This window comes from Parambassis ranga, chromosome 21 (genome assembly GCF_900634625.1).
Source record: "Parambassis ranga chromosome 21, fParRan2.1, whole genome shotgun sequence".
Lineage (NCBI taxonomy): Eukaryota > Metazoa > Chordata > Actinopteri > Ambassidae > Parambassis > Parambassis ranga.
The window spans coordinates 20,558,568-20,585,657 of NC_041041.1; positions in this window are offsets into that span (position 1 = coordinate 20,558,568).

The window sequence follows — 27,090 nt, forward strand, 5'->3', positions numbered from 1 at the left end:
CCTTTAATCCTGAATTAAGCCGATGTGCTTCTATGCTAAATTCTGCGTTAAGGGCCCTTCAAATGAGTAAAACATACAAACAAACCCGACCTCACGGTGAAAGAGGGAAAGCAGAGCTGGTGTGACCTCCTCTCTGACTCTGTGTTTGTTCAGGGAATTCCAACTCATTAAAACCCCTAACAAGCACAGAGCCATGAAAGCCTGATACTAAGTAGTTAAAGTGACCCACAACTAATGGCTGAAAGAGTTGAGGGCATTTGTAATGACTTTGTTTTGGAGTCTTTTGCACAATAATTGCAACAAAGCAATTCCCATCCAGTTAAGGAGCGGAAGGCTGTCAGATCAGGATTTGAGGTGCGTATTGAGTGCAGCAACTTACTGGAGTAATTTTGAAGCCATGTGTGGCAGGACCACTGAGAAAATACACAGCAATTTGGAGAAGTTGATATGAACAGCAGACTGATTTAACGATGACATCACATGATTTAAGCCTAATAATTAGCATTTTTAGCTTGCTGGGAGCAGCATCCTGGACTTATTGGTTCCCTATGAACCATCCAGACGCCTGAGATCATCAGGGACAGGCCTACTGTGTGTACCCAGGGTCAGAACCAAACAGAGTGAAGCAGGATTCTGTTATTCTGCCCCTCACCTGTGGAACAGCCTTCCTGAACACCTGAGGTCTGCTCAGACAGTCACTTTATTTAAGTCAGGCCAATTGCCTTGTGTATGAATGGTGCTGTATAAATAAAGCTTGCCTTGCCTTGCCTGTAGGCCCATTTAAAACCATTGGAATTGGAATTGAGCATTAAAAACAGGTTAGAGGCTAGGTAGCGAACGTTGGTTACGTATTGTAACCCCAGATTCTATGAGTATAGGCGCAGCCCTTTATTAAAACACACAAATCCATTATACACATTTTACCACAAAAAAAACATTCCTGTTGCCGTTTTTAGCAACCATCCACACAAGTCTTGGAACCCCAGCAGGAGATATTTGCACACATGTTCAATTTTCAAGGACTAAAACATCAACCTCATGTTGCATTTTTCCTTATAAGGACCGGCTGCATGCATCGTGTGTGACCTCCTCACATTTGTGCAATTTTACCCTCCTAGTACACAACACTGTGATGTCACTACGCTCACTAAAGCGGCTGAATATATCGCCTAGTAAATGTTATATATGCTTCCCTCCTTTCTTCCTGGTTTGACATTAGCAACATGAATAAGTGCTGCTGTGACCCCTGTCAGACTATTATATCTCTTATTGGTTAACTAAGACAGATCAGGGCCAGAGACGCTTGTTTGGTGATAAAATTATAGGGTCACACTTACACACATGCACACACACGCATCAGCAAACAACTTCTGCATTTGCCAGCTGGAGAAAACGGCCACAAGTGTTATTGTTTGCTTATTTATCCATGTTGCTTTGCTATAAATAGAACGCCGAGGACGTATATAAGCCGACAGACTGCTCTGGGTGGTGTTTTATTGCTGATTGTAAAAGGGAATCCTGTCTGAGCACTTAGTGACCTCCTCACTCTGACTTTCTACAAGAAGCTGGTTTTATCCTGATCACATGCTGGGTGAATAAGACCATAAAAACTAAATCCACCAGATGGTGCTCATCACTTCCTCATTTTAACCTGTCCTCAATATTCATATCATCAGTTTTTAATGCGAAGGCGTGCGTCACCTTGCCATCCACTTTCACATGAGTCGAAGACAGCCGTTATTGTCAGCGCTATATATATATTTTTTTCTTACCAGGTCTACATGTCGGCTTTAATGACTTATTGATGGACGACTGCCTTTCATCTGAGTGGGGCTTTCTTGCCCACTCGAGTGTCCAGCCGTTCCCATGTCTAAGGTTTCGCTCCGGACTTTCTCCTTTTTGATCATCCCCCCCCTTTAGTCTTTTTCAATCTATTTCAAGTCCAATAGGCCCACATACCAACCTCCCTGCTGCAGTGCCTCTTTGAATTCACCACGAGGATAAATGTGTTGAAAAGAAAAGAGGCTAAAGGAGGGCTGACAAGCTTGTGTTACCGGAGAGAGATTTACATGGGGCCATAAAAGCCAGGGTGAAAGGAGAGGAGATATTAAAGGGTCAGTGTGTATATATGTGTGTGTGGGGAGAGAGGTAAACTGACCCCGCCAGGATGAAGGCCGGACAGCCCACATACACCACCTGCACACACTCCCATTCACGCCCTGCCCTCTGGTCGATGACTTTTTGGCTTTGGACAAAAACTCTCTCTCCACACACACCCACACACACCCACACACACCCAACTATCCTCCATCTCACACTCACTTAGCTGTCTACTGTTTCCTTTAGAAGACTTTCTGTGTTATTTTATCACAGTCTGGCTCCCATAAATCACCAGGAGAAATGGCACCAACTCTACCAGTACTGCTTAACTTGTGCCTTGAAGCCATGTCAAGGCTGAGCAGTCCTCTGACACCCCCACTATCCCCATGTTGGCCAACGTAGATGAATCCCAGGGTACCAAGCTGCACACCGAAACAAAAGAAACCTTGTAATATTGTAAGTGAGAGCCCACAGGCTGTCACGTGAGGGAGGAGGAATAAAAAAAATCCCTGAGATGTTTATGAGAGGCCTTGGGAGGGAAATCCATCATCGCAGAGAGAGCAATTTATGTCCAACATGAGATAGTGACTGACATCTCCCATCCTGCAGAGACAGATGCTCTCTGGGTTGCTGAATTTGTCGCACAGGCTGCTCTCCAGTTTTTTTTTGAGTTTATTTTGCTCACAAGGAGATAATTACAAGTTGCTTACAGTGACATGATTTCAGCATCAAGTGTTAAATGAGGATCGCGTGTGACACAGTCTGGTGAGCAAACCACTTCCTCAAACTGAAGAGAACATAATGTACTCTGCATAACACTGTTGTTTTTCAATCAGGACAGCTATTTATAAGTTTACTACGTAAGTTGTGATGCATGGAGCCCATTTGAAAAAAATACAAACAAACATTTGTGCATAATGCTTCTTAATTTAAAGCTTCAAAGACTTTGAAATTGGGAAAAAAATAATTGCACTATATAGAAACAAAAGTGCAGATTTAATAATAAAATGAATAAAAAAATACAAATTAAATTTAAAAAATTAAGTAATATCATTAAGTTTAGGAAATAAAAGTGCAGATAAATTGAAATAAATAAATAAATAAATAAATAAATGTTAATGATCTTGCCTGTTGTTCCTGGCATTTAAAAAAAATCAGACTACCACGTGACTTTGAAATAAAAAAAACCTCTTGTTTACCTTTGCTGATGGCAAGAATTATGCAATGCAATCAGTTCAAATGTTAATGAAACATGACTCCTGAAGAGGCAGCACAGCTGGGTGCAAGGGCCATCTAGTGGAAAAACGCCTGTCATTACACAGATGGATCATCCTACAAAATTACAGAGGCAGTCAATTATTTTTCACTTTATATACCAGACACGGCTCTGCGATTCATCCAATCATTTCACCACATCCCCCAAGAGATAGATTTTATTCTCCTTCAAGTGCAATATTATGGTTTTTAAGCATTTGTTGGAAATGTATTAAAGATAGAGATTACATTGTAATTTTATGAACGGCTGCCATTAGCAGACTAATTAACAGTCACCTCCTGGGAACACTATCACTGAAGAGAGAGAGAGAGAGAGAGAGGAAAACGATACATAGGGCAAAATTTTACAGACAAAAACATATGATATATTAAATGCTATTTTACCAACCTGACGAATGATTTTAAGTAATGATGCAATTTGATTGCAAAGCAAAGACTGGATTGCATCACAATTACACACATTTGTTTGTCATGAACTTTTAACAGAGCCTGCTCTGAGTTATTTGTACTACTGCCTGCATCCAGTGCAGCGTATCTATCTTCAATAATACAATACATAACATTGTCTGAATTTTATGGCCTGCTGATACACGAATGTTAAAGTGAAATGAATTCAGTATAAACAGTGCAGTCAGTTATTCATTCAGCACACAGTGATTTTCATCATTTTTACTTGTAAATTTCCTTTTTGCATCATTATTTCCAGTTCAGATCCACAATGTTTATTGGCAATTTCAACTTTATGAATATAGTTAAGATGAAAAAAAACAAAACACAAAATACATTTTGAACATTTTACTTTTTTTATTCACATCATATTTTCCACTGAGGGCATTGTCCCTGATGGGAAATTGTTGCAGTGTGTTGCTGTGTGATTTACCCAGCTTATCTGGGACACTAGATTTGGAAAGCAAAAGTTACTTGTGAATTATTAAAATGTTGCCTTTTTTTCGTTTCCCTTTTTTGTGATGCTGTAAGCATTACAAATTAAATTTCGTTTACCTCTATTGCCTCAGGGTAAAAGACGAATCACAGAGACTGATGGTGTATTAAAACCTGCACAGATTTAAGATAAGATAAAACTTTATTAATACCAGAGGAAATTCTTTTGCCAGAGGTTACAGGTTACAATAAAATATAAGTATAAATAAAATATAACTTCCAAATCAGAAGTATAAACAGTGAGTGGTAACCAGTAGAAATATACAATATAAAATCCAACCAGTATAACTGGAAACAACGCACGTTGTATAGCTGTAATATAAGGTGTAAACATAAAATATAGACCAGTAAATTATTAACAGAGCTGCATAGCAGGAGGAGACAGTTGATGATGATTTTTGTGTTAAAAAAGGTCATTGGAATACAGTTCTGAAACCTGTTGAGAGGGATTCCAAACAGTCGAAGGCTGAAATAAATAAATAGATAGACCCCATATTCACAAATGTACTTAATTTAGGCATGAGAGACCATATGACCTTCATGTTATCAGCTTAAATTGCCAGTGATAGAGCAGTGCATGTGCACTATGTCTCCTAGCAACCTTGGCTCTGACTTTCATTAGCGACTTCATTAAAAAGAGGAAACAAAGGAAGGTCTATAACACTTTCACTGGTGGTTTTTTGATATTTTATCATTAAAGGAGCAGTTTGTATACATATTGTGGTGAAGTGGATGTTTTATTAGAATGTTATTGCTCAGAACCAGAAATACTGAAGCCATTTTAACCACCATTCACACACAAACATTTAAAACGAATCGGTCAGTCTACTCATAGGTGTTTATGTCTGCAGTTAGAATTGAACCCCTCTAGGTAAGTGACATTTGTCCATGTCTTTGAATTTGAATTCCCACTGCACTGTTTCCTTTATTGGTCATTGAAGACTGTGGAGGGAAGAACTGTGGTTTGTTTTTAGCCCAGCTTAAACCACCAGTTTATGTCATCCACTCTCTCAGCCACTGGCATGAGGCAATGCAATAGGATGGGAGCCTGGTCCCCTCATCAAGCTGCAACCTGAGCGCTAATCCAACACATGGCAACACATCCTCACAAAAAAAGTCACATTTGGATTATAATATATTCGACAGATGGTTACATTTACACTAAAGCAATATATGTATATCTGTGGGTGCTCTCATTCAGGACCTCTGTGGGTGGATTTTGCAGGACAGAGGTCCTGAAAACATAAAATCACAGATTCCCAAGCAGAACTGAAGAAGCCACTCCGGGGAGTGGTAGAACATCTTGAAAAAACAATCCTTGAGTCCAGTTGCCTTGATTTAAACTCTTGGAAAGGGAATACATGTACATATTCAAGTTTCCACTTGCTGTTAACGTTATGTTCAGAGGACGCAACCTAACAATAACCCCCAAAGTCCAACGAGCCTCAGACGAGCTTTATGCTAAATAAAGACAAAAAGTCCAAGATTAAAATATCAAAATGCAAACAAACAAAACACAAAACAAACCAACTAGGAATGTGAACTGATGAGAAAAACAGAGATAACACTGGAGACACTGCAGCAAAAGCACAAACAGATGAACTGATGAAGACAAAAGGGAGCGCAGGACTTACACAGACTAGGTAACAAGGGAAAACACTAGGAAGTAAAACAACTGAGGACACACAAAGAAGGCAAGACCTTCCAAATAAAACAAAGCACAAAGAGCAAGAAGCTAGAAACTACAACTCCACTGCCTCAAACTCCACACTGTATTTCCATATTTCTTGTGTTTCCACTGATAAAACAGTTGCATAATTGTGTATATGTTGTGACATTCGGGTTATATCCACTGACTCTGTGCAGAGGATTAGGCCACTCAAACCATAATCCTGTCATGTCGAAGGCTCAGAATGACAGCCTTCTTCAAAGTGTGGAGTGCATTATGAGAGATTTTGTCTTTGAGTATAGTGGAGAAAAGCTTTAAATCTACATAAAAAACATGTCTGTCAAAACCATATGAAGACTGTTTCTTCTTCTTCTCTCGCTTTTTGCATCAGAGCTCAGGGCTCCAGGATAAAGAGAACCACTTTTCTTCCTGTTCCCGCCTACACAGTTTGATTGACAGGCCTATTTGAAAATGGAAATGCAAAAGGAAGAGCTTCATTTGTATTAGAAATTCAGGCACACCGTGCAGAAGTAATCATGCTGAATTAGATTATTATTGAGAAGCTTGTAAGAAAATCATAAAAATGAGATGTCAGTTGGCTAGTTAAATTCTCATTTCATCCCACAATCGTGCAATTATGATGATCTCCTTAAGCGCATTGTTGACAGGATTGCATTAGAGGTGACAGGAAAATGCATTCAGTTAGTATATCACATACATAATTACTATTCTGCAACATCATTATTTGCTGAGGTCCACTTCACACTGTGGGAGGAATTCTGTCTTAAGACAACAACAACAACAACAACAACAACAACAACAACAACAACAACAAGGCAGCACATTATGATGAAGTATTGCCCTGCTCCATCGGAGGCATCAACATTCCCTAAGTGGCTACTGTAAGCGCCACCAGTACACACTTTGTAATCGGGATTGATTCATTGAGGCACCCCCCCCCCCCCCCCCCCCGCTTCCACAAACAGTTTTGTGTTCATCAGCTGCAATTGAGATAAAGTTCTCTCATTTTATTCCTCAGCATCCAGAAGGACTAAAGACTCTTAGTACATAATGACCCCACAACACTCATGATTATTTACTTCCTTTTATTCACTGAGAGGACGAGAGAATAGCTTGGATTAACTCATTAATCTCCCCCCCCCTCCCCGTACAAGGCAGTTTGTCCACGAAAATGGCTTTACACAAATCAAGGTGGATGCAGATTGTTTTGTCAGCAAAGCTATTTGGGGAGCAGTTGTTTCGCCAAACTGTTTTGTCAAAGGTTACGCAAGCCTTTAAATTACATTGTCAGCATTTATATCAGTTGTTGTTGGAGGAATAGCACTCATTTCTCCTGCTCCAAACCCCCGTCTGGGCACTGCCACCATTTGCTAAACTGCCATAAACAGTCTCCAAAGTGATGAAGACACGGTGTTGGAGGAGCCCCAGGAGCATTTATTTGAATGAAATGGGGAAGTGACAGCTATATGCTGGAGCTTGCTGTGTAGTAAACCATGCGCCAGTGTGTTTTTTTTTTCTGTATAATAAAGCCACTCTATCGTGTCTAATAAATGGCTCTCACTGGTACAGGTTTTAATTTTTATATGCTAATAATTAAAGCTGGGCTCCTTGACATGACATGGCTTTAATAGCTGCGCTCCTTTTGTGCATGGATTGAAATGCTCTTAATAGGGTAGAGGATTGAAGTGGGCAGGTCGTGGAGCGCTGTGAGCCAGGATATTGGGAACAAATTGACAAGACCGTCTATTCTGTCTCACTCTTCATTTAGAACGGAATGATCCAGACCAGCTGGTTGGCAGCCAATTTATCTCGGGGAAGATGAGAGTGTGAGGGAGGTTCCTGCTGAAACCATTCCAGAGGACATCCAGAAATGTGATGAGGCCAAGCGGGTGGAAACTACACTCCTTTGCTTTCCAAAGCTGCACCCTATAAATGATGCTGGTTCAGATTAAATCTGAAATAAGTTTATTAATCAACACAGCTGTGCAATGCTATTATTAGTAGTAGGGAACATCTGCTTCAGTTCTATTATTAAAAGCATGCTTATCATCATTACAGTAGTGCTACTCTGTGACACTGGACAGCGGGTTAAGAATCCATAGCCGAGGTTGGAGCCATCAACTACCCAAACAACTATGTATTTATGTGTTGGACAGCCCATAGTACAAATTAGGTGTCATCTGTGTCACATTGTCCTGGTATAGGCCCCCTGTGACCCTGTAGCACAGGACAAAGTGGTTCAGAAAATGGATGGACTGTTGACTTAGGTTACACGTCTTTAACAATATACCTAAATGGGAATCAGTGTTATGTAATGTGTATTAAATGCACAGATATTTAAGGCCCATATAGAAAAATACACTGCTCAAAAAATAAAAGGGAACACTAAAATAACACCTAGATCTCAATGAGTGAAATTTTCCAGTTGAAAATCTGCATTCATATATAAAAAATGATCAATGTAAATCAAAATGATTATCACATGGAGGTCTGGATTTTGAACCATACTGGGTTGTTGCCCACCTACGGCCCCCTTCCACATCTTCTGGTGTACTGGCCTGTCTCCTGGTATCTCCTCCATGCTCTGGACACTGTGCTGACAGACACAGCAAACCTTCTTGCCGCAGCTCTCATTGATGTTCCATCCTGGATGAGCTGCACTACCTGAGGAGCTTCTGTGGGTTGTAGACACCGCCTCATGCTACCTCTAGGGGTGAGAGCACTGACAAAATGCAAAAGTGATCAAACATCAGGCAGAAAGGATGAGAGCAGAGAAATGGTCTGTGGTCAGCACCTGCAGAACCTCTCCTTTATAGGGCTGTCTTGATAACTGCCTCTCATTTCCACCTGTTGTCTGTTCCATTTGCACAGCAGCTGAAACTGATGAATGATTTCACACAAGTGTGACTGACTTGGAGTTGCATTGTGTTCTTTGAGTGTTCTTTGAGTATTTTTTGGAGCAGTGTATATGTTTTAAAAAAGCAACTATACATAAACCTAATTTTATATATTTCCATATCTACATATCTAGTATAATTATGTATGTTTTTTGTATAAACACACACAGACAGACACATACGTTACATTATGTAATATAATATATATAATATATACAGTATCATACTGTCTACATAACATTGCATCTCTGTCTGGATATCAAACTTATATAATTTTTGTCACATTGCCAATTTTAGCCCACTTTTAGGTCTCACAACATACAATAAAAATCAATCACATCAATATTTTGATATATGCACATGTGTATGTTTTTGATTTTACATAATCACTATGAAGTTAGACCTTCATACATCCAGAGACTGCGTGCTTTATGAATACATCACCCTATCAGTAATCAGTCACCTATATGGCAATTACACTTGGAATATGGGGCTATTTGTCATATATTTGATATCCATATGGGTTAACGTCACACCTTGTTTAGATGGAGTGTCTTCTTGTTTTACTGGGTGCTTCTTAAGATTAGCATTACTGTTCTTCAATGTGGATAATCACAGAAAACGCATCAGAATACTCTCATTCTCCACCCCAAGGAGTGAAATGATATCCATATTTCCAGGGGAAAAAGCCTCTATTACCCAGACTGTCGGCCATTGTGGAGACTATAATACTGATTGATGGATTTCCCTATTTATGGCACCTTAAAAGTCAGGGGACATGCCTGCTCTACTTAGTTATCCATTTCCAGGTAGAAGAAAAATCTAAAGCTCATTTTTATCAAATGTCATTTTAAATCAATTAAAGATCTTAAGGTCATAGTCAACACTAAACTGTGATTTATCTTAAGCACAGAGAGGATCACAACCATCAGAAAAGCTTATAGGACATATAAACAAGGATAACTGCAACATGATGTATCTCAAGGATTCAGGTCCACTGCTACTGAACGTCAAGTCAAAGTAATGAAGGACAAGCACTGAGGGGAAAACAGCTCCACTCCAAAGTATACTGCTTACTGCAGAAAAGTTTTCCTCACTAACAGTGTTGTTCAGATTGATTTAGCTTACAGTGCATCATTCTTGTAATGCTTACACTGCCATTATTGGCACCGTGTCTTTAGGTAATTTACAGGCGCCATTTGTCTTTGAGCTAAAGCTATAGAAAGAGAGAGCGAGAGAGAGCGAGAGCTAAGCTTGCTTGTCTGAGTAGGTGGAAGGCAACTAGTTGGAAAGTGCTGCTGCTGGGCTTGGAGTGGGAGGATCAGCTCACTGCAGACTCACTGATGAAAGATGTTTTTTTTTTTCTTTTTTGTTGTTGTTGTTAGTGTCCACTTGTAAGTAAGCAATTTGTAAGTATCTGGCAATCCTTATGAGCTATGTAGATTGTTCTACCCCCAGCCCCCCCACCAACACACACACACATACCTCAGTTCATTAATGAAGCTAACACAAACACAGTCGGTCTCAGTACCTTTCCCAAATGGCACTGCACACACCCAGCCTTACTAAGTAAAACAAATGCGGCATGTTTAAACACTTCCCCAACAAGGTCAACAAATGCAGCGCTAAGGAAAAGCAGATCCAACACCTGCTGTTTATTTGCATGTAAATAGAGACTGTATCTAGGTATTTGGAGGATGTGCTCACCCTTTATGGCAACAGTCATGTTCTTTCAGAGACGAGAACGAGAAACATTTAACCTGACTGTCAAGGTGGAAGCAGAAAGATATTGTGATCAATAAAATCCATCTATTAATCCTTCCAGATTTATTTCTTGTTAGCAAACTGCATGGGATTATAATCTGGGTGTCTGATTCCTACATACACCATTAACCAGCAGTTATCTATTTGCTAAAGACAATAAGTGAAGCTAATGTTCAATTCATTGAAAGCTTAAAGATTGAAAGTGGGTTTCATAAACACGCCTGCTTGTCACTAGAAGTGGCCACGCCCCCTGATCATGCTCTGGGTATTTCCAGGTACTCCAGCTTCCTCCCACATTCCAGAGATGTGCACGTTTGAAAATGAATGGCTTATGTGGATTTTAAGTATCCTGTGGGGTTGCTCCAAGAGTAGAGAGTCCTTGGCCCATTGTTAAGTGCCACTCAGTCTTAGCAGGAGCTTAGTTCACTTTGTTGGCAACAAGCTTTTAATCACAGATTCAGCTCATATTTCAATGGACACAATTTCTCAGTGCAACCAAAGGGCAGAAGGGGTCCAGTTTAGTGGCCTCAACAGCCTGTCTCCACTTTTTTGCAGATGATGTCATCCTGTATCCTTCATTGAGCTCTGACTTTCAACTCTCACTGGTGCTTTTGAGTGTGAAGTGGCTTGGATGAGAATCCGCACCTCTAAATCACACTGCATGGTCCTCGCTTGGAAAAGGGATGTGTGCCTTTTCTCAGCCTTGGTGACGAGTTACTGCCTTAAACAGAGGAGTTCAAATGTCTCGGGTCTTGTGGGGGACGAAAGGCAAATGGATTGACAGGCAGATTGGTATGGCATCTGCAGTGATGTGCACTGTGCTGTTAGTCTGTTGTGGTGAACAGAGAGCATGAGCCAAAACGCAAGGCTCGACCCTTACCTATGGTCGTGGCTGAAAATAGTTTAGCGATATTGTGAGGAACTCCAGGAGATTGGAGTTGCTACTTCTCCCAGTGAGAGGTGCCAGTTGAGATAGGTATTTGGTTGGGACACCCCCTATGCTACTTTCTGGTGAGGTGCTCAAAGCATGTCCAACCGGGAGGAATTCCTGGAGGAGACCCAGGATATGCTAAAGGAATTATCTATCCCTGAACAGGCCTGTGGATGCCCTGGTATCATCCCTGCTGGTGCCCTGGCGACCTGCCTATGTTTAAGCAAAACCGATTGCAGGAAATGAGTCATTTTCAAATTCCACCTCTGTACAGTTCAGCAAAAATTGACTCACTTTTAAAGCCACCTGAAGTTTTTGAAACATCTTGATGAAACAAATGATCATTCTCTGTGTGGACCTTCTTTTTAAATTCACTAAAGATTTTAACACAAAATAACATTAATAAGACAATTGCATTTTTATAGTCAAACAAAAGGGATTAGTTCACTTTAATAACAGTGCAGCTTTGAAGTCAGAGTAAGGTTTAGTCATAAAAAATAAGAAGAGATGATGATTTTTAATATGATGCCACACACAGTACTTATTTATCAGACAAAAGATAAATCTGATATTTTTAAACCTGTGCCTGTGTCTTTTTCCATTTTCTAGAGTCTAAATGATGAAAAGGGACAAACAAATCATTGGAATTAGTCCAACAATGTGTAAGAGAAATACTTTTTACTGAAGAAAAATGGTCCAAAACCTGCTGCTGACAGAGGAGACCTAAGCTAATGATTATTGCTTAAGTAATTTCCCGGTTGTGCCATTGATACACAAAAAAGAAACGGCACAATGGCAGCAAATACAAACACTGACATGCCTCTTGCACTGAAATTACTGTGTAACAAATGTGTGTATACACACTAAAGAATGTGAATTTAATAATACCCCTTTGCACTGCAGATGTTTCTTTAGTTAGTCTGTGTGGTGTGAAAGGGACTTGTCTTTGGATAGGTTCTCAATGATTGACCAACTTCAAACATTTTTGTGTTAATAATTTAGTTCCTAATGATGGGAGAACTGGGCTTAGGTTTAAAAATACCAGGGCTGTTCATCAACTACTTGTTCCAACCATTTTGGAGGACTTGTCACTCTGTGGATTTCAGCTGCCTTTAGAGGCTTCAGGCAAAATCAGGTCCCTGTGACACATCTTTGTGTCGCTGAAGAGAGTTCTTTATGACTGCCTGCACATACTGTATAGGGTTACAGACAAGTTGAAAAGTTAGTAACCCCCTGTGAAAAAAATGTAATAGGTTTTTGGGTATTCACTTATGTGCAGCCCTCTTAAGGCCCCACCACTGTATTTCAATTCAGTTGAGGTCTAGACTAGTCCATTCCAAAACCTTGATTCTTTCATTTTTCAGTCATTCTGATGTAGATTAGCTGCTGTGCTTTGCATCATTGTTCTGTTGTATGACTCAATTTTAACCAAGCTTTAACTGCCAGACAGATGTCTCACATTTGTCTCTAGAATACTCTGGTATACAGAGGAGTTCATGGTCCACTCAATGACTGCAAGGTGTCCAGATCCTGTGTCTGTAAAACAAGCCCAAACCATCAGTCCATCACTGTGCTTGACAGTGATTGTGTGGTTGAGCGGTAAGCATTAAGGCCAAACAACTCCACTCTGGTCTCATCTGTCCATAGAATATTGTTCCACAAGGGTTGATCTCCACTTGTGAATAATCTTTCTCTCTGTAGAACATTGAACTCCAAATAGTTTGAAATGGTTTTATAGGTCTTTCCAGCTTGATGTGCAGCAACAGCGGCTTCTCTAACACCATTGTTTATGTGTTTCTCTCTTGTCATTGTGTTAACACACACCTGAATGTTCCAGAGCAGCAAACTGTCAAAACGTCTGTTTTTATAGAGGTCTGTACACCTGCTGCTGATCAATTCATCAAGGACTGGTGATCAGCAGCACCTGCAAGCTGAGTTATATGTTGTTTATTTGAGGTTGTGTCAATCTAATACTGGGACTACTTTTATCATATATATATATATATATATATATATATATATATAGTATAGTATAGTATAGTATAGCATAGTATCATCCTCATTGTAACCTACTCACAGGATCACGAGATAAATCTTCCATACACTGTATTCAGCAGACAGTAAGTTTTAATATTATCTGTTTCTGTTTCAGGCCAAAGCATTTCCATTATCAAAATGATCTTAAAATCTTGCCTATCGCTGAGTTACTCCTACACAGTTATATCATTGGTCCCTGGTGATTTCCATCTCATTGTTATTTGGCCCTGTAGAGCAGCGAGTCTCTTTATGCGGGAGTTGTTTGTTTTCTGAATGTTAACAATGACCTGCCAGTCATCAGTGCTGATCGGAGTACTGAATGAGCTTTTCCTTCCCGTCTGCACCCTCCAGTTTGATTTCCAGGTCCCCTGGTAATTACAGTTCATTTGGGCTGCATGCAAGGGAAACAGGACTGGCCTACTTCTCAGGCTCTAGCGCTTCTGTTAAAGGCTATAGACACACCGTACATAAAGAGAGGATGTCTTTTTCTTTGATTCCGTGCATGTCTGCTCACATTTTCTGTGTTGAATCGAAACCTGAAGAATATATTTCTTCTGCAAATGATGTCACTGAAGCACAAAAATACCAGCCTTTGTATCTTTGCGAGACGGTGTTATGAGTTTCAACACCGTGCAGCATTAAAATGCCACATTCACAGATTAAGGAGTTGATATGCAGAGAGGAGAATAAAGCAGAAGCAGCAGCGAGTTTGTCAAGAAGAAGCTGCTATAAACCACAAATCTGTTCTCACAAAGGGTTTATATGCTGCCAGTGTCCCTCGCTGCCTGTAGTTTGTTCCAGTACATCTTTTTTTTTCAACGCCTTTATCCTTTCATCTATAGTTAGTGCCGTTGGTCCTCTTGATGCATGGGAAATCAATGATGCTGTTCAGAATCTATATGAGTTTATCTCCAGGCCGTGATACATATTAGCCCCCCCGCCCCCCCTGCACCTTTATTGTAATGATCTGTCATTTTTAGAAACCGCAGCCATTTGTAAAAAGCTACGTCAGAGTGATCAATGTTGTTTACAAGTTCAGCAGGTAGGCTGCAAAATTACCCCCCCGATAAATCATGCCAGTTGCGCTAGCTCCCCAAGATCCCCCAGATAGATATCATCCAGCTGTGATGGCATCCGCCGTCAAGAGACGACAAGGGAGAGAGAGAGAGAGAGAGACAAAGAGAGACAGAAAGAAAGGAGAGAAGCTGGCTGCCAGAGTCTGTATTCTCAGATGTCTACTAATTAATCTGGACAGTTTCCAACAATGTGAGGGGGCCCCCACTTTGGTTCATCTCCTGACCCCACAAGAGTGAGAGCGAGTGTTGGCAAAACTGTCACTTTTCAACACAGTTCTCCTCGAGGACAGTCACGCTCTTTAACCCCATCCATGTCAGGCTGGCTCGCTGCCAGGGAGAGGGCTTAGTGGCAAACCTCATGCCAGAGGAAAGAAACAAGATCCTCAGCCGTGAAAGGGAAAAACATTTTTTTTCTTTTTCACATTTTTAAATATATTATATTACTTTGATTTGAACTTGGTTTTATTGGCTTTTTTGTTGAACATGATTTTCCTTCCTTTTTGTCCCATACCATGTTCACTTACAGGAGAAAAAGACACAGACACCTTCTACATGTGAATCACAGTAAGAAAACCCTCTCAGGTCCTGCACCACTGATATCAGCAGCACATCTCAGAGCAGGGTTCTAATTTTGAAGATTGACTTTGTTGAGGTCAAAAGATAGGGATGTCAGTGTATATCTCAGATATGAATTGTCAAAGCCTGAAGGGAGAAGTCTATAACTAGAATGCCATAAAGTACCTCAGGTTCATGTTGCTTGGCAACAAAGAGTCTCGAAGAAGATTTGAATGCAGCTCAGACACGACTAAATGAAAAGCTGCTTGAGGTAAATATCTGCCTTAGCTGCATCTTCTCTGTGATGTTCTCTAATTATAAGGCAGCCGGGCTGCTGAGTGAGGGAAAACGCAGGCGGCATCAAACCGGAGTACTTGGCTAATCTTTTCCACCTCACCTCAGCCTGTTCATGATGAAGCAATTTATCTCACAGAGGCTGGAGATCAGGTAATTGGATGTTTGTTTAGAAGGCTTCGTTAGTATTGTTTAATTACCTTCATCAGATGTAACACCCCACTTTAACAGACAAATTTGGCACCCTTTGCTAGATTGTGACATTTACAAGAAACACAGCATGGTGAGTGGGTTTATACAGACAGAAAGTGCTTCGCGGTGCAAGTCAGACAGATTACGATAAATAAAAACAAACAGCAGATTAGGCACTATGTTAGCTGTGTTTTTCATGCTCTATTCCATAAATTGCTGCACTGACAGAGTGTATGTGCAGACATCACTTCCCCACCAGAACAGAACAAGCAGCAACATGGCTGCATTCAGTAGATGATTATATGCTTAAATACATAGAGAGATGGACTTGATGGGAGACCTTCAAATCTGACCAAAGAAGCATTGGTCCATGACCACTGATGTGCCCAGGAATCGTGTTCCCTGACATTTCCTCAAATAAATGAGGGATGCTAAAAATGTAATGATGAGTCAGCATTATAGCATTTAACTCAAGTAAAGTCAAATACGTCGCACTGATGTTTCAGCTGCTGAATTCCAGTTGTTTATGTGAATTGCATCAATCCAGTCTTCCTATAACCTCCATGGCTTCTTCAGACCCTTTGATGCAGATAGACTACATCTGCAAAAATGAAAGGGGCATCTTATGTAATTTAAGTGCACAAAAGTGTGCAAAATTAAGGTTTACAGTGTAGTGGCTGATTACACAAATACTCACAAGGGAATGCCAGCACACCTTCGCTTATAAGCAGAAAAAGAATAATTCAAGGTGATGAAATACAGAGAAAACCGTACACACACACACACACACACACTCTCATGGACTGCTCCGTGCTCTCACTTACATTTTCCACATTCTCAGCCATACTGACAAATCACCCCCCCGCCTTTCCCCACCAAGCTGCCCAAGAGCTTTATTACGCTCAGAGATTCAGCCTCAGTGATCTCCTGCATTTTTTACCTCCTGCCCTGTAGTCACACCAGCCGCTACAAGCCACACAGCCCTGCTCATTCATGCAATTAGAAAGTAATTAACATGGAGCGCACATGCTTCCCCACAGTGCAACAAAGTTTGGTCTCCGCTTGAGCGCCAAAGTGGCTCAAATTTAGACATTGTAATGGAAAAGAGTTGGCACCCACCGACTGATTATTCTCCATTCTTCTGTGAAGGGGGGGTTGGGGGTAGAAAGCACATGTGAATAGCTTCTGCACTGCCAGGGTTTTATTTGACTCGACCAAATTGGAAACTGGTAGTGTTGCTGACGAACACTATCTACTACTCTCTGAAAAGGTGCCAGTGTAATTCATTATTATATGACATAATTATCGCTCTTTCTTCTTGCTCTTGTGGGTGACGTTTATGCTTGGTCAGCAGGAATGGGGAGGGGAACGGCAGCCAGCATGTGGGTCAGATAGCATCTTAAAACTCCTGGTCTCCATCTGCCAATCCCTTATTATATCCTACCGCTAATTTGTCCATAGGATCTTATCTACATTTCCATTAGCCTCGGGCTAAGGCTTTGCCATGATTGCTAATTGGATGCACCGGCCAGGCTGGATCCACTGTCTATTCCTGTGACCTAGGTCTGTCTGCTGTTTCCCATTAGTGTCTCATGGGTTTAAATCCAGTGGATATGTATACAGAGAGACGATCAGACAAGAAGTGTGCACTGCCTCTTTACTTGTGCCGTCCAACTCTTGCAATTCAGCACTAACTATCTTCCACTACACCACTGGCGTGGAATGTATTTTCACTCTGTATTGAACCAAATGAATTACATTTACAGCTTGAAAGTGCATGCGTTTCTATGTACAGAATGTTTTTGTTTGCAGAAAAGGGAGAGAGAAAAAAAAAGTTAATTCCGTTACCCAGTAAACACAATCAGACCTATTTGAGCTCTGCGGTGATGAAAACAGTGAAACTGGAGGTCTGCTGAGAGGATCAAGGTAACGCACGATTGGTCTTTGTAATGAATGGGGCTATTCTTTTCAAGCCTGTTCATTTGTTTCCCTTTTAACTCACAGCACAGGCAGGCACAAGTAAAATGAATCCACACCATTTCCACTTCTGATGAGCAAAAATAATAATAAAAAACACACTGTGATCACACTGTGTTTTCTGCTTCATCACGTCCATCAGCTGTGTCACTGAGTCCACTGCTTGGTAGATATTATGCATATCTTGCATACCTGTTTTCTTTTTTATTGTTGTCACTTAGCTGCCCACTAGATGGCACAGTATCACATACTTTCTATTCTGCAGCAGTAGCAGCAGGGGAGGAGGGGGAGGAGGAGGATGGGGGGGTTCTCTCAATTCTGTGACAGGAGCCTATATTCACACGAGACTCTGCAATCCAATTTAAACCTTTTGTGTACAGCTAACTAAGTTCCCCCCAATCTTACTTGTGGATGAAGAATCATTCTGTCACCGTATGGACTCTATCATAACCACATCTCACTTAAAAAAAGATAAATCTTAGAGACATGTATTGCAGTGGACAACTGATGAGTTTTTTTCCACAAGTCTGTCACAGGCTGAGATGCTTTTGTGCTTCCTTTTCTTAAGGTTTTAGAAGTGTGTGTAGGGGAAAGAGGCTGTCACAGCTTCTGCTTATGTTGGCCAGAGTCACACAATGATGTGACTCTCAACACCTGGAGCTACTACATTGCATTTTACCTCTAACTCTCTGCCTCCACATATGTTTGCAGCACTGAGCGGGAGTTTATCCCAAAGATCTCTAGAAACCTGTGCCGTTTTTTATTTGATTTGTTTTGAAGATGCCTATCTAGGGTAGTCTAGCTGCAACCTGTGGGCATGTGGTCAGAAAGAGCTGCATAGAGAAAGCCATTACTTATTTTATATACCTATACTTGACCATTTTATGTAACAAATTTGTAGCAGCCTTTAGACTCTAAACAGGTTCTCCTCCTCTTGTGGACCCTGTGCTTTGAGATCATGTATTTTAATGTTACTGACATAACAAACCTCCTTTGGCTAATAGGGAAACCATGCAAGATTAAGTTGAGATACCATCAACTTTGTCTTTTGCTTTCATAGTCACAGTCACCAGAATTTTTAATATTCTATTGTATTAATATTTTTTTTTTTAAGAATCTTGTTCCGGCCTGGTGAAAATAAAAGACATTTTGTCTTCTTCCACATGATTTTAGCTTCAAAACTTTACTGTCAAATGCTTCTGACTACATTTTTTTTCCAGATGGAACATTTTTTTGGGGTTATAACATGACTGGCTTGAAATCAACTTTTCCTACTTTTAACAATGCAGCATGGCATCCAGTCAAGCTGTGGTTTCCACACCAGATGTGTCTGACACGTTCTCAAAGATCCTGACCATAGAGCAGATGCTTCGTGGTCATGATTGCGGTAGCTGCATCTATTTGGTGGGCAATTGAGCATTTGGCTAGGGAACAATGTAAAAATTACCAAAAAATAGCAGGCATCTATTCAGATAGTGATTGGACCGAATGAATCCCCCCATTTCCAACTGATGACATCCATCACCTTCCAGTCCTTTTTTTTCCATTCCTCTCTCTCTTTTTTTTAAACTGGGAATATGACTGTTTGATGGTGGCTTATGCTGCATTTGTTTATACAGGCTTGGCACTGGAATGTAGAGGGAGACACTCTGGAGTCTGCAGGTGTTTTTCTGCACCAGCTCAGTATGCCTCTGCTCTATCTCATGTAATTAGGAGATAATGAACCCCCACCACCACCTTCATCACCCCACCCCACTACATCCTCCCAGCCCATCTCAGCTCTGCCGAATCATCTGCCACTGTTGAACTGTCAAATCTACACAGGTGACTCCGATAGATCTTCCACGCCGCTTCGTTCAGCTCTGACTTCAAAGTTGTCAAAACGTCTTTTTTTCCCTCTCAGCAGTTTCTTGAAGAATGAAAAAAAAAGATTTTTCCACTCTCAGTGAAAAATTAAACCTAACACAGAAATATAAGCCAAACACCAAAATAAAAGATTGTAAATTTAATCCAACAAATCATTTTTGTGCCTCATCAGTTTTGCCTTGCTGCTCTCTCTGGTATTTGGTTGGTTGCAGACAGTGGCTGCTGTGTGTTTAAATGTCCACGATACAGAGGAAAAAGGAGTTCGAGGATGCCCAGCAACAAGTACGGCAGCCTGTCACACAATCCATCCATCTGCCTATAGTAAAGAGACTGCTGGACCAATTTAGACAGAGTCCGTGCTTTAACACCCTAACACCACTCCACACCACCACTCCAGAACAAGCCATCAGCAAATCTGATGAAAAGCATCCCAGCAGGCGTGAGCAACCCAGTACAAAGAGGAATGTTCTCCCAAGTAATGGAGCATATGGTAAAAAGTGGAGTCTGGGACTCAGTTCCTTTCTAAAATAAGCAGCTCCATAAAGAGTGTCTGAGCCTTCTGAAGGAAAACAAACATGCACCTGTCAAGTAAAGCAAGGGGACTATGCTGAAAGGCATTCTATTTTTTTTATACTCTGCATGAAGCTCCCCTGTTGCTTTGTACAGCCTGGGGAGGATTTAAACACACTGTGAAGATTAGATTTTTTTTTTTTTAATGTGATAACACTTTGAACTCTTTCTTGCAGACTCCTCCTCAATGGGGGGGGGGGGGGTTGTTTATTGTGTTTGAAATGTGGATCCAGGTTGAATCCATATTTGGATAGTTGTGCTTTTTAGTAATTTATGTTGCCAAGCTGTCACGCTGTTAGAGTGGGAAAAACGGTGTTTGATGTGCGACAAAGGATGCATGTTAAATACTGCGTCATCCCAAATTCACTCATTGGACCTCGGTATCTGTAAAATCCTGGTTTCAGCAATGCTTCTCTCAAGACCTGCACTTGGATCCTTGTACCCTTCGATTGCATGCTCTCGCCAAGGGGTCGCAAGCATGTCCCAGTTCTCTAGTGTCGTCTTGCAGGCGGTGATCATCAGCACTCCTTATTACACCCCTTCTGAGAGTGTGGATCAGACCTCACTTTGCTTAAGGCTGTTGCCCAGAATCCCTGTATCATTGTACCAATGAGAAAACGAAGAATCATTTTCAGATTCTCTGCACAGATCTGACAGAGAATCTGAATAAATGACAGACAGGAGAAGAAATATTTAAAAATAAGATGACATGAAGTGTGCGCTGCGCTTCATTACCTGACCCTAACAGGGAGGTGCACCGAACATCCCAATCCTGCTCGGCCCCTGATTGCACTTTCGAGGAAGTCCTTAGTGCAGGTATTAGGACAGGGCCGATGACTTTAAAGGGAAATTCCGACCTTTCCTCCACAAGATGTGGAGCCAAAGAGTAAAGCCTTCCTATTGATTTCATTGACTGATAATGTGATGCCAGGAGATGACAGCGAGTGCAAACCTTTTACACATTTTATTCAGTTTATTCAATCCAAAGTGCAGAGAGTGCAGGAGCTGTGTCTATCAGTCAGCCTTAAAAAAGGAAAACTGTATAAAAGGCGCAAACAAGTAATCCTTCAAATAACTGTCATGTTGTCAATTTATTCATTCTCAAACTGAATTATTAAAAAAAAAGCAATTAAGCAAGGGTCTGATTCATCTTAACACCGCCTCGCCTGTGGATGGTATAATACAGTATTCATGGCTGGCATTAAAATAAATAAAAAATGAAATTATCTGTCAGTTTATTGCAAACTAACATCAAATGAGTCAATCAAACTAATACCCAGAATCCCCTGCTGCTAATACCAGAAGCCTACAGCTTGCCAAAACCTGCTAACAAAGACATTCTCAAAAACCTTCTTCAGACAGTTTGCCATGTGGAGCTTTGACTTGACAAGGTTTTTATTTAGAGGTTCAAGGGGCTAAATACCTGTGTGATCCAGAGAGAAGAACGTTTCACATTAGCTATCCTTCTTAACAGCTACCTTGACTTTAGAACTGAACCTGAAGTTAGAAAGGAGCCACATCCATCAAATGTTTGAAGGAAGGAGAGAAACGGAGGGTGGAACAAGATCTTTTAAGAAAGTGGAAATTAAACAAATGCATATGTGAGTACAAATAATACAACTGCTATTACTGCAAGATAGTCGTAGTCTTAATAAAGGTGCTAACTATGTGTTCATCTGGGCGGGGATTTGTCCCCATGGTGTCCAAAAATAGCCCCCGTGCATGCACGGTTTTCCTTGATAAAATAAAATATGTTTAATGCTATTGGTGTGTTTTAATATGATCTTTACCTAACCCCTTACCCTGATTTTAATTGACTTAACCAGTCAATTTCTAATGCCAAACCAAAACTAAAGGTAACCACAGGTGAAAATAAATGAGCAAAAGCAGATTCCAATCTCAGACTCCTGAGTGAAAGTCTATCTATTCAGATACGCGAAATCCACCACATTTTCAGTACAAACATCTTACAAAGGTACCCATAGCCAGTTATGGGCAACTAGTCTGTGTCATGGGGCAGCCTGTGGGCATCAAGTGAAGTGATGAGTGAAAGTAAACCAGCAACTGAGGAGGGCTTATGATGCAAACTTTAAGTTCATGGTAATAAATGCAGCGCAGACATCAAACAACTCTTACAGCCTAAAAATATGGTGTGTCAGAGTATAGTGTTAGAGGATAGCAAGCACAAAGAAAGGAAGTCCTTCCTGTTAGTGCGTAGAGCTCACCGAAATGAATTCCATTTCTGAACACGTTTTGTCGACATTGCAATAAAGTATTGAATCTTGAAAACGTACGGTGGTTCTAAGTCAGTACATAAAAAGAAGTAATTGTCTGCTCATAACCCGAAGTCTGAAGACTCTGTATACTACTGACCATACCTACCACTTGGCTGGTGCAGCATCATGGATTAGTGTTTAGCATTAGCATGAATGGATAGCCCAGTGTCTGCCTTCCAACTTTAGGGAGAAGCTGCTGTCTTGGTATGTGTAAGCCTAATTAGCCTAATGTGTGATGTGTGTTGCGTTTGACTTAGAGTACTAAAGTTACCAAAAGTTTCAATACAAAATTTCAAATGTGAAAAAATGCAATACGAAAATGATCATCATCATTTAAAGGCGCATCTTGAAAAGGGGCAGAGGTTGTCTTATAATCAGAATAATACAGTAACTTATATTCTGCTAAACTGGTGCCTATAAGCACTGTGCAACAACATCTTCCTATTTGTAGGCAGTGAATAAAAAGCATCAGAGGCAGCAACAATTGCATTACAGGGTTAAAAAAAATCCATCAGTAGTGATATAAATAATGCTCAAATCAACATCATCAATTCAAACAACAATCCATCCTTCTCATATCAGTGATAAAATGTGCCCTCCCACCCTCCACTCACACACACAGCATTACTGTGGCTTATTTTTGTCCTTATCATTTGGGTATTTTAGAAAACAAGTGCGTCCGCATTAGGGGAAATCCACCTTTTAAAGGTTGTGGTAAAGGGCAGCAGCCACAGAGGTGGGCAGGGCCCCAGCTGATATTGGCAGCATCTCTAAGTGATGTCTCCAGATCCTTCATGCATTATTCAAACATCGACTGGAGGGGAGTGTGGAGGGGGGTGTCGAGGGGTGGGTGGGTGGACTCTCCCAACTAGACTTCCCTCAGAGATTTCACATCGGCCCGTGTCAGTGTCTGCTTGTTTAGGTTAAAGAGCACACCTGCAGGGAAAATACACTATATTTATCTTTTACATATTTATTGGGAAGTTAGTATTCAGAAAGAGAGAGAGAGAGAAAAGAGTGTCAGGAACAAAGCTGTATGAAGCGGCAAAAAGACATCACAATGTAATTTTAGATTCCTCTCAGTGCACTGTTATCATTACAAACACAACTCTTCATAGGTCACCCCTGTGCTAATTAATATAGATAAACGAATGAATAATCTGCCCTTATCTCAGACACCTGGTAATTATGTATAATAGTTCAGAATAGCATTGATTTAACATGCTAATTAAAGGCTTATGTGCCTCAGAGGCGGATTTTTATTTAAGAAACACAGCCTAGCTCATTTTTATGTGCCCCGGTATTTATTTATTTTTTAATTTGTATTTGTTTGTCTTTAGATCAATGTTAGTCTTTCATCAATTGATGATCCTTTGGTTGCCACACAATTGCTCATTTATCTCAACAAAAGGTGATGGATGCAATTGACCTTCTCCTTCTAACGGAATGGCATTTGTACTGCCACGATGCGGACGAGACGTTGTTGATCTCAGAACTGTGCTTGTTTGTGTCTTAATTTTCCTATTTTCTCAACTCTGCCATCAAAGGTCAAGAGGAAAAAAATAAATGAATGAATAAAACCTCTCCTAAAAAAATGTGGTAGATATTGCTGCTGGTTTGGGAAAAAAAAAATCTTTTTTTTCACAGATACATGTGATACCTTAGCCCTGCAATATCCTGAAAAAAGATAAACAGGTGTAGAATATGGAGGTAAGGATGGAGGTTAAGTGTGAAAATGAGATCTATTGTACTTCAAGATTATTTTCAATCCTTTTACTTTTGCACTTAGGAGAATGTTAAGTGAAACAGGTGCTTGTGTGGGGAATGCATTTTCCGTGACGCATTCTTCTATTCAGGTTGATACTTGTAATGTGCGGTGGGAGGTGACACTGGAGAAGTGGTTGGTGGGAGGTAGTGAGTGCAAGGTGATAACTGGCTTTTCCTCAAATGTGCTTGACGATCAGGGCTTGCATAAAGTGTCTGCGTTGCCATCTTTGTGATGTGCATGCACTAATATTGATTGTGTATATTTCATTTCAAGACAATTTTTCCTAGTTTGTTAAACAGTATCACATAACCTGATTTCCGTGGGTGGCAGCCATTAGCATGTACAGGCTCTGGTGTCTTTTTCTCTCTTGTTTTTTTTAATTAAGCACAGCCAGTATTTTCCCAGGCTGTGCTTGTATCTTCATGTTCTCAGAGTACACTAAAATGTGCAGTTATGTTGATCCACAGGGAGGAAAAGTGTGTTATTTCACAATAAAGGTTCTGCAGTTGGTGATTAAAGTCCACATTTAGAAGTTACAGCAGGTGGTCACATACAGGGTTTTCATCCCCGGGGAGTTTAAATCCCATGTGGCACCTGAAAAACCACACACACGGGGTCAAACACATGACAAGCAGCAAATGCAAATGCCTGGAACATCATGGTGTTATACAATCGTTGCATGGACCTCATATGGACTTAATATGGACTTCAGTAACTATGGCCTTTGTTGGCACCGCCTAAATCCACCTAAACTCCCAGTTAATACAGATACGGGCAAAGAAGAGGGGCACAAGTGAGGCCGAAGAGCTGAATCAGCACCCTCAATACAGGCATGCCCATGATTATGCAAAATTATGTCATTTATATAAGAAATGTAACGTTTCCATGGCAACGATACCTCAAACATGTTTATTTATGCTGTAAAACCCCACATTTTAATGTGAAGGTCTACAGAAAATCAATCACTTTTAGAGGCAGCTCTCAGTGGATAAGGTTTTCAGGTGACCTATAGGTGACTTCTTATGGTTCCATTACATTGCTGTTGACAAACCTGTTTATTACTATTTTCTGTACAGTACTTGTACAGTTTCATCACGGTGCATATTTTTCCAGTTCATAAACTCTCTGAACATTCTGGAATGCTTGACCTGATAGCATCATATGAGTTACGTTGCCGTTGACTGACATGCAGCCTTGCATGGCTGTGCAAACGCTAGTCGTTTCAGTAATTAAGGTAAATTTCCCCTCCTGAGGCCTGATTCTTTAAAATGTAATAAAGATTTATTAGTGCTGTAGGATGAGACGAATCGTAAAAGAGGTTCTGTCAGGTCTTAACCAGTGTAAATGTCTGATAAATTCAACATGTCCTGACTGGTAAGTTTTGCCAGTGATGTGTTAATAAGACTGTCCACCACCTGTGATTGTGGTGACACTGCTTGCTGCTCAAGTCTTATAATAAGTGACTGAGATAGAGGGTTGAGACTTAATTACTGTATGCTGTTCCAGGCAGCCTCTTTGCCTTTTATTTACACTCACATGTGGATCGCCTTACAGTAAATCCTTATAAAGATATATTATTCACTATGACAAATAACAGCAGGGGTTTGTGAATTTTATACAGTGGCCAGAAATAAATTTGAACCCTGAAAACGCAATTTGGCTGTGTGAAGCTATCTTCCATCGAGGAAAACGTCTTTTGAAATAAATCCAGCTATTCTATTAACCCCAGCGCAGAGGGCTTGCATCCTGACAGGTGCAGAGATCATAGTTTATTTTATTTTTAAAATTACTGGTAGGAAGGATTCACCCAATCCAGAGGTTTAGTACAAACAAAAGAGTCAATACACTGACAGTCAGTCAGCAAGGCAACCACAACAAGCACAGATCAACTATTTAAAGAAAATAAAGGAAAATAAAAGTCTAAACATCCAAAAGGGTACAAACAAAATAACAAACACAGGCAATAGGCCAGCTCAAAATAAAATACACACGAAATCCATACAAAATTATGACTGGATTGATCAACAAAAGTTTCAAGAGCTAGCAGAGAGTAGTAAGCAACCAGGGTCTACACACACACACACACACACATTTTTTTGAATTTTTGAATTTGACTTGACTTGCCTTGAATATGTTTTAATGTAATAGTGTATTCAGTGTGTATCGTGCAGTACTAGGGAAAGTATTTATTTAAAAACATGTATTTTCGTTTTTCTTTTTTTATAACACAGGTGGAATTCAGAGTTTGAGCTTTATGTATTTAGATGAGTAGATGTACAAGTACCTGGGAATGTACTTGGACCACAAACTGGACTGGTGTAAGAATGTGGACACTGTTTACAGGAAAGGCCAGAGTCGCTACTTTCTGAGGCAGCTGAGGTCCTTCAACATCTGCAGGACGATGTTGAGGATGTTCTATAAGTCTGTGGTGGCCAGTGCCATCATGTATGCTGTTGTCTGCTGGGGCAGCAGTCTGAGGGTGAGGGACAGGGTCAGGAAGGCCGGCCATGTTGTGGGAGAGGACCTGGACTCTCTGACAGAGGTGTGTCAGAGGAGGATGTTGTCCAAAATAAAGACCATACTGGACTGTCCCTCTCACCCGCTCCACACTGTGCTGACCCGCTACAGGAGCTCGTTCAGCAACAGACTCCGACTCCCACGATGCACCACTGAGAGCCACAGGAAGTCATTCCTGCCTGTCTCAATCAAACTACTGAACTCTGAACTGTAACAGTCACTCAGACACTGTACATTCATACTGGTACATTCATGTCAGGCTCTTTACTATGTAAAGGTTTTTATACAATAGTAAATATGTTCTTTAGATACAACTCAGGGATTTAAATGCTATCTAGGTATTTAGATATTTATTATATATTA